This window comes from Elephantulus edwardii, unplaced genomic scaffold (assembly GCF_000299155.1).
Source record: "Elephantulus edwardii isolate Elephantulus edwardi_28Jun2011 unplaced genomic scaffold, EleEdw1.0 scaffold00013, whole genome shotgun sequence".
In the NCBI taxonomy this organism is placed as follows: Eukaryota; Metazoa; Chordata; class Mammalia; order Macroscelidea; family Macroscelididae; genus Elephantulus; species Elephantulus edwardii.
In genome coordinates, this window is record NW_006399763.1 from 8,785,716 (window position 1) to 8,795,646 (window position 9,931).

Sequence of the window (9,931 nt, forward strand, 5' to 3'; positions counted from 1 at the left end):
TGTATGTCTCTCTCTACACTGTGGTGCACTTAACTTGTGGATTTTTTTATACTAAACATGTAGAATAAAGACTATTTTGAAGATTTGAATAAAGTGATGAAGTTGCATTACACCTCACTCCAACGATTCTTTACTTAACTTGCTTTCAGATCTCTTTATATATTTTTTTAAAGTTCTTCCTAGAATTCATGCAGGCATGCCATCAATCTGGTTTATTTAATAAGTTCTTTGAAATAAATGTAGTAGTACTAGAAGGCAAAGCTTTGACCATTTTCATGAGTTCTGTTTAAAGTGAAGATTTTACTTCATGAGCCCTTTCATATTTTAAAAAGCCCATTATACCAGAGATTCAGAGCCTAAATTTAGAAATTAGGGAATGATTCTCCTAACTTGTCTTGGAGTTTATCTTGAAAATGTTTTCATACAACTCATCCTAACTTCAGGGTGACCTTCGTTTTCTCCAGAGTTCTATGTGGAGAAATACTAAAATCTGCAGTCTGAGTTGCCAACACTGATAATTCAACTTCTGGACAACTGAGGCAACCAAAACATGTAAAAACCTCAAAGTAAAGTTTTACTATGGGAAGAATATGTCAGGGATCCTTAATAGATCTTAAAAGATCTAGCTTAACTCCAAAGTAAACAAAATCTGAGGAGCAAATGATTTATACTAGGGAGCTCTGGTGGCTTTGAGGTAAGCAGTTGTACTTTTGCAATTCTAAGGCATGTAGTTCCAATCCACCAGCTGCTCCACAGGAGAAAGGTGGACAATAGCCTCCCATGCAACTTATTGCCTCTGAAAACCTGCTGCGGGGTCAGCTCTGAGTTGGTTCTCACTAGGTAGTACAATGCCATGATTTATACCAAGCCAGTATATCTTTTAAATACCGCTTATTTTGAGACTTAAGACAGAAACCTCTGAACTTGGTTCCAAGGAAACGGAAAAGGTAAATGTCTTCCTGGCGTCCTCTGTTTTTGTTAAATGGACACTGGGAAGTCCTGGGTCTTGACAGGATAGAGGCTAACCTACCTCACCTCCCAAGCTACATTGGGACAATCATTGTTCCAGGACCAAACTCTGGAGGTAGTTGTGGAACTTGTTAAACCTCCCTAGGGTTTTTCCAGAGCTCTGGTGCCCTAGTGTCAAGGAGTGGTGCTGGCAATCTAAAGAATTAATTCTTAAAATCACTATGTCAGTCCATCTCATTGCGGATCTTTCTCTCCTTCACTGACTTCCCAACTTCCTTGCATGATGTCCCTTACCAAGAATTGGTCGCTCCTAACAACTTGATTAACATAGGTGAGATGAAATGTCACCATTCTTGTCTCTAGGAAACACCCTACTTATACTTTTTCCAAGACATATTTGTTTGTTCTTTTGGCAGTTTGTGGATTATTCAGTATTTTTTTTTATACAAAGGTGCACCTTTCTGGTGGTCTGAATCAATCAGAGGCTTTGTAGAAAAAAGTTGGGTACTCATCTCCCATGTCATTTATAGTCTCAGAAATCCAAATTCAACTTGCTCTGGATGCAAAGGCTCTGAGTTTTAGTTTTCTTCGTCTTCTTTTTTTTTTTAAACAAGCACCACCCTCATCCCCCCCCACCCACAAAAACAACACCCAACCATCAAAAAAACCTTAAAAAAATAAACCTAGACCAGGAGGTTACTGTACAAATAGCGGGGGAACACTAAAGGGTTTAAAATTAAGAAGGAAGTGTGTCAGGATTGTATTCTTCCTTCATACCTATTTAATCTGTATGCTGAGCAAATTATTTGAGAAGCTAGACTCTATGAAGAGTAATGTGACATCAGGATTGAAGGGAGACTAATCAATAATCTGCATTATGCAGATAAAACAACCTTGCATGCTGAAAGTGAAGAAGACGTAAAGCACTTATTGCAGAAGATCAAAGAATACAGCTTTTAATATAGATTGCATCTCATTGTCAAGAATATAGTTTCTTACCACTGGACTGATAGGCAACAGCATGATGGATGGAGAAGAGGTTGAAACTGTCAACAACTTCATCTTGTTTGGGTTCACAATTAAAACCCATGGTACCAGCAGACAGGAAATAAGGAGACATTGCACTGGGAAAATCAGCAGTTAGAGATCGCTCCAAATTATGGAGGAGTTATGATATTAGTTTAAGGATTATGGTACATCTGATCCAGGCCGTGGTCTTTCCAATCACTTGCTATGTATCTGAGAACCAGAGAGTGAATAAGGATGGTATAAAAATAATTAATGTCTTTGAGCTGCGATGTTGGAGAAGAGTGCTGGAAATTTCATGGACAATAAAAAAAAAAAATGTCTTGTAGAGGGGGTAACCGCAGTGCTCTTTGGAGGCAAGAATGATGAAATTTTGCTTCACATACTTTGCGCATGTTGCTAGGAGAGGTTATTCCTTGGAGAAAGACACAATAGTACGAAGGTGGAGGGTTGGTGAAGGAGAGAAAGATTCTGAACCAGGTGGATTGACATGGTGACTGCTGTAATGGGCTTTAGTGTGTCAAGAAGTGTAAAGTGGCACAGGATAGAACAGATCTTTTGTTCATAGAGCCACTATGAGTCATACTTGATTTGATGGCATCTAACAAAAGAAACAAGTCAAGCACTTATTTATTTGTATCACTCAAGGACTCTTCTATCTTCGTTAGGCAACCTTTTTTAAAAAAATTCTTAACCATCTTACCAAAGGTGAATGCATATTTTCTTCTACTTTTCAGGATATTGAATTCTATTGCTGCTGATTAGAGACAAAAGAATTTACACATTACATTATATGACTTTCCCAATACAAAGGTTATGATAGTAAAAGATTTATTTCAAACATTATATCCCTTGATAGAAACATGTCCTAGGTCAGTTTCTTTGTTATATTTGAAATAGGCTTAATTTAAAAGCTTTTTAGAGCAGAACATTGTGCAGTTGACAGTAATTGTGTCTGATTTTCATAATGCACTGATGTGGCTTGTCAAATCTTCTGCTGATAGTTAAATTCTGGGAAAGAAATGAAATTTGGCAATAATTGGCATTTTTTTCTCCTTGCAATTAAAGAAAGCACTCCTTTTTATGCTTCATCTGCAGTATGCACATTGCTTCTTTCTTTAACATCACTTAAATACTTTCATTTTTCTGTGAATTTTCTATCAACTTGATAATTTTTGCCACTCTTTTTCTCAATCCTACTTCTGCTCAAAGAGTGTTTAATACAACAGTGGAAAAAAATAGGAGATTTATTTTGCATCTTTCTTTAAAAAGTAATATTCAATATTGCTCAGAAGGTGTTTTTAGTGTTTAAGTGTCAAAACCAGGAAATACACAGATGCTTCTGGTCCATAGAAAGCCATATTTACACTGTGAATAAGATAAAAGGCTGTTAATATTGAGGCTGAAGTTTTGTGGTATACAGATTTGTGAATATTGGTAAATAGCATAATTCTTAAGAGTCTTTTAAGCCACACCTCACTGTATTTTGTGCCTGCTCAAGAGAGTAGCAGAGAGGACATGGCTTAGGCAGCTGCAACCGAGCAGGTACAGTTGGTGCAACAGAGCTACATGACAGGACTCTATTATAGTAAGTAATACAATTCCAGAAATAACTTGTGTGGAACATATTGCCTCTGGTACACATGTCAGAAAATGGACTTTGATAGATGATGTCTCAACACAAAACTACATACTAAAACTTTTTAATTGTGATGACAGTGTAAAAGTGTACACAAGCTAGGTGCTAGTTCTCATAGCCTTTACATAATTAACAAATGAGCAGAGCACACAGATTTCTGTATGCTGTTCAGGACTTCCAATTGTTTCTGGGTGCTGCCATCAGCATGTACGTATGCAGGAAGGCATGACGGGGTTTGGCGATCATCACCTCTGTAAGGAGAAGCCTTCTCTGGGGGGTGATTATATGCAGAAAACCACACCACCTGGATTTGCCATATTGCTACTCTAAAAACTCATTAATGTGGGAGAAAAATATGTCCATTTGTGCAGGGAGATGATGTTAGCAGTTTAGAATACTAAATAGTGCTGTTTGTGGCTTTGGCTTATACAGAATAAAATCTATACAACACTCACTAATATTTTATAAATGGAAATATTTTGTTATATCAAACAGCTTTGTAAACTTAAGGGAAAACATAATATAGCCAACAAATGTTCACAGCATTTCTATGGAACCATTTGCTGACAATGAAATTGGCAAAAATTGCTAGGTTTTAAGCAGTAGTCTAGAGAAACAGTTCACCTGGAAATATGAGTGATCTGATCTGGAAATAATTAGCTCCTAGTTCTATTTATTTATTTTCTATCAAGGACTCTCTTTCATTGTTGTTGTTCAGACATTCCTCTAGATCGTATAGCTCTGGTGTACAAGTTGCCATACAACTGTTACTTGTAGTTGCTGTGAGGTTGAACACTGTGACACTGATGTGTCAAATGTTTTGATGGTTGGTTACCCAATGTGGACAGAGAGTGGGGTGGAGCTCCCAGATTAAAACAAGCTTGGAAGGAGGAGTGGCATCCAATTCCGTAATAGCTTGCCTCAGGAAATCCTATGAACCTGGGGAGAGGCACCCAAGCGTCGAGGACTCTCCTGCATAGGGTCGCTATGAGTCGCCTATGACTCGACGGCACTTAACAACAACAACAACAACATAGAGGACTCTGAAATCAAAGTTACAATATGAGGTATTTTTATTAGTCCACTTAATTGATTTGTTGCATAATGGACACATAGAGGAAATGAGAGAAAAGAAACACCTCACCAAGTGTCACCAAATATGCCCAGTTTCTCCATTTCTTTTCCATAAAGTTGAGCAAAATTTTAAAATTGATCACACTAGCTAATTCTAACAAATAATTTGTACATTTTCCAGAATTTGAAACAACTTCTAGACATGAGTCATTTATGATTATGAAACATTTTCTTCAGATAAGACAACAAATATACTGAAGTGACTAAATATATCAACATCCTTGGTCATAAGTTATCTATATGTTTCTTCATAGATAGATAGATATAAAATTCCAAGAATTTAATGTTTTAAAAATTTTATCAGAAGCTAGAAGATAGCAAGATTAATTTTTCCCCCTGATAAAATTTAAGTTTTGTTAAAAGTTTGGATATATATATAAAATAAATATTGCCTCAGTTAGATATGGAAAATGACATTGTGAAGTAGTTGTCCACCTCTTCCCTGTGTTTCTTCTTCCTACGCTGAACTCTTACCTGTCTTTATCTTTAAAATAAAAGCAACTACTTTGTTTTTCTTCCTCTTTCTTCCTTTTAGTTTTAAGCATAAACTAGAATTTGTAAAAGTGCTTTGGCTTAACCTTGAATTTCCAAGTTAAAAATTAATCAAACATGACTAAATTCTTAATTTCATACAGGCCCAAGACTGTTCCTGTTTGGTTTGCCTGTGTTTCCTTATAATAATTGTTGCTATTTGTTGAGAGTTTACCATATGCGTTGTTGGAGGCAGTGTTTTCTTTAGAAAAGTATGAGTCAGAGGGGCAAGGACGGTACTAAAGAATTTTTGACAAGAAAATGGTGAAATGCAGGAGGACTATACATTTGACATTTGAGCTGAGTCATCTTACTGGGTAATCATCAAATCTGTCAATTGCATGGATTACATGCAGCTTGCACTTGTAAACCAAAGGTTGGGGATTCAAATCCACCAGCTGCTCCATGGGAACCATACAGGCAAGTTCCTTCAGTGAAATGTGCAGCTTCTGAGAACCCACTGAAGGGTCATCTAAGAGTCAGTTGCGATTCACAACAATGATTATGAGAATGAGCATTGTGTGAACAGCAATGTGGGGAACACAAACAGGAAGAAAACACTCAGGCTTCATTTGTCCAAGTAATTGTATAGAAAAATGAAATTTCACTTTTAAACATAGTCTGACTTTCCTGTCATTCAAATTGACATAAAAGCACTAATGACTTTGTGGGTGTTCTAATAATTTTATTTTGGTAGAAAATTGACAAAATTATTGTTCCTTTTATAATCTGTTGAAATTTAAATCTCTTTTGCATTATTTCTTATTCAATAGTATAAACTATAATTTCATAGAAGTATTGCTCCTCTCCATAATAGAATATATTCTATTATTTGCTGTGCTTTCTAAACTCATCCTCTGCTTGATACTTGGTTTAGGGGCCTTTCTAAACCAAAGGTAGTCTATGAAATGTCCCATTACGCAAAAACTGGTTCCCTCAGCTCACATGATAAAAATTATACGGTCCGGGGGTTCTGTCTGGCAAGGTTTCTCTCTCTGTACATCTTAGTTCATAGTGAGCATCCCAGACAAGGAATAGCTACCTCTACCTTTGACAAACGCTAGTCTATTTCCTCAGTTACTGATTTTTATTAGTTTCAAAAGATATCAGTATGTGCATGCACACAGGGTGATGTGTCTGAAGGGCATGGTGATGGAAGATTAAGCTGCTTTTTCTTTTTTCCTGATCCAACACTGTATCTTAGAGTACTAAGATGCATTTAGTTTTGCATTATCAAAAACACTAAGCTATGCTGACTTTTTGACTTACCACCCAACTTCATACTTAATGCCAAAGCCTATCTGCTTGGTCAGTAAAAGTTGAGATCAGAAGGTTAAATATCACATTAAGTTCAGGATTTTCAGAATGTAATGCTAATCTAGGTATTATTTTGAAAGAAAGATGTAGGAAGCCTGTTATTTAAGCACAGGTGTTTAATGGCCAACCATGGAATTAAATTCACCTCTTCACAGTGAAAACCTCTACCTGGGGAATTGAAAATTAACCCAGAGTGGAGCTCTTCATTATAATGAATACCAATGAGAGAAAATAACAATTCTGAGAATTTAACAAAGTTAACTTGACTACAGCTGGCAAGCTGTAGATTATAAAACCTTTCAACATACACAAAGTGCAAGGCTAATCATTGGGTCTGGCAAGACTGAAAAACTAAACTTTCCATGGCTGCCTTCATAGATAGTGAAACACTTTTTTTTAAATGTAATTTTTATTCTTCCCAAGTAAGATGCATCACAGTTTCATCTTAGACGTTGAAATCTGAGCGATGCTTCAAATCTTCACGTCTCGCTTCTACAGCTAACTGCTTATTATCAAGGCATGGCAATGCCCAACAGCCTAAATAGAATGTATGACAGCTTTGGCTTCAGTGAAGATTATAAGTGGATCTCCAAAAGTATCTAAACTTTCTCCATGTGTCAGGGAAAAAAATTCGTAAATGGATAGTGTGTGTTAAGTAGTGTAGCACATAAGGAACAGATTCTTATGTTAGGTCCATTTAACAGGCATGCAGTCGTTATAGAATATAATGAGCTGTATACTGTTGGTAATAAGCTCCCTCCTTAATCATATAAATACTTATATGGTGGACTCTCTATTAAGGAGTTTATGTTCTGATAACAAGATGTAGTATAGTGATTTAAGTAATGATGTACTGTAAATCCTAGATTCTTTGTCTATGCTATGACCCTTGTTCTGATGCAAGTTATTGTGTTAGTGAGTGAATTGGAGTAATTGATGGAATAATAGACATTTTTCAACAAACATGAAGCACTGAACATGCTCATTAATTTGTGCCAACAAATTTGGAAGGCAGTTATCTGGCCAAGCAACTAGAAGAGATCCATAACTGTTCCCATTTCCCCCAAAGACAATGTAATAGAATGCGGTAATTGTTGAACAATATAATTCATATAACATGCAAGTAAAATATTGCAGAAGATTATTAAAAGATGACAGGAAGAGATCATCAACAGGGAATTGCCAGAGATTGAAGACAGACTCAAAAGAGAAAAGAATGAGGAGTATCATTGTTAGATGGATCTTGGATGAAATCAGAGAATGGCCAGAAAGAAATTTATGTTTTATTGACTGTTCGAAGTAATTTGAAAGTTTGGATCATGCAAATTTTGGCTAACATTGAGAACAATGAGAATTTTAGAACATTTAATTGTGCTCATGAGAAACCTATACATAGACCAAGAAGCAGTTGTCCAAATGGAACAACTTCCAAAAGGAAGTTGAATAACTTAAAATCATGAAAGTTGTGCATCAGAGTTGTTTCTTTTCTCCATACCTATTCAATCAGTATGTTGAGCAAGTAATTTGAGAAGCTCGATTCTGTGAAGAAGAATTTGGCATCAAAATTAGAGGGAAACTCATCAACAACTTGTGTTATACAGATGGCATAACCTTGTTGCTGTAAGTAAGAAGACTTTGATCTTTCTGTCTTCAATATGAGTTACACTTCAACATCAAGTAAACAGAAATTCTCATCACTGGACTTGAAGGCAACATCACAATAGAAAAATTATTGCACTTGTCAATTATTTTACTTGGATCTACAATCAACATTCAGGATAACAACAGTCAAGAAGTAAAAGGAAGTGTTGAAATGGGAAATTATGCTACCTCCTCTGAAGTTACAATGAGCAGTAACATTAGTCTGAAGACTAAGATGTGCCAAATCCAAACAATGATATTTCCAATTTTTCCCTATGCATTTCAGAGTTGGATGTAAGGATGACAGAAGAAGAACTGATGCCTTTGATTTGTGGTGTTGGAGAAGAGTACTGATTGTATGGATTTCCCAAAGAATCCACAAATCTATATTGAAAGAAACGTAAACCAGCATGCTCTTTAGAGGCAAAGAGGGTGGAACTTGGTCTTCTGTACTTTAGACATGTTGTTATAAAGGAAAATCCTTGAAAGACATGGAAAGTCAGCAAAAGAGAGGGACACAATGACTATAACAATGGGTTTCAATATATCAGAGATTGTGAAGATCTGGTAGGATCAAGATAAGCCAAGATTCAGATTTGTTGTTCATAAGATCACTGTAAGGTATAAGCAATTCAGTGAGAGCTATTAACAACACATACATGACAGAATTAAAAAAAAACTTTGTGTCACTGGTCCAAACTTGGGTTCCCCCCACCCTATCACCCTTTTACTTTATTGATTTGGATATTACACTAAGCCACTATGCTTATCTTGTCTCTGTGTCCTAGTGTTTTTGTGCTTTGGCCTCAGGTATCTGCTCCACACAATTGGCCTTAGTGGCAAGCTCAACAAAAGAGAAGATATCTTGCCTGTAGCCACAAAATTCCCTTCTTTTCCCTTTCCTGTACTCTTTTAGAATGCACAATGACTACAGCATTGGACTTAAAAATGACAGAAATTGTGAAAATTGATTGGTACAGGGCAAGATTTTCATCTGTTGTTTATAGGGTCCCTGTGAGTGGTAGTCCACAAATAAAAACCTAACAGTGATATCTAAAATGTGGTTGTCTGTTGAATTAAGTAAACCCTGGAGTGATTCAATAGACATGTCTAAAATGTAAAACACCTTACAAATCATCAATTGTCCAGTCAAACGTGTTTGGTTCTATTGCTTCACTGTGTTTGGACTGGCTGCAATTGCATCTACTGCAGCAGCTACTGGAGTTGCATTACAACAAGGAATATAGACTGCTGATTTTGTAAGACAATGGCATGCTGACTCACATGTTGTTGTTAAGTGCTGCTGAGTCGCTTGCTACTCACAGGGACCCTATGTACAACAGCCCTAAACCCTGCTCTATCCTCTGCCAATCACACTGCCTGTGACATACCCATCCCGATTACCCCAGTCACTGAATCAATCCACCTCATAGAGGGTCTTCCCCTCTTGTGCCGTCTCTCCACCCTCCCAATCATGATGTCCCTCTCCAAGGACCTCTCTTGCCTTACAACATGTCCAAAGTATGTCAGATGAAGCCTCAGAATCCTTGCCTCCAAGGAGCAGACTTATTTAACCCTCTCTAGGATCAATCTGTTTGTTTTCTTGGTCGTCCATTGTCCATTCAATACTCTTCTCCAGCACCACAGCTCAAAGGCATCAATTCTCCTTCTATC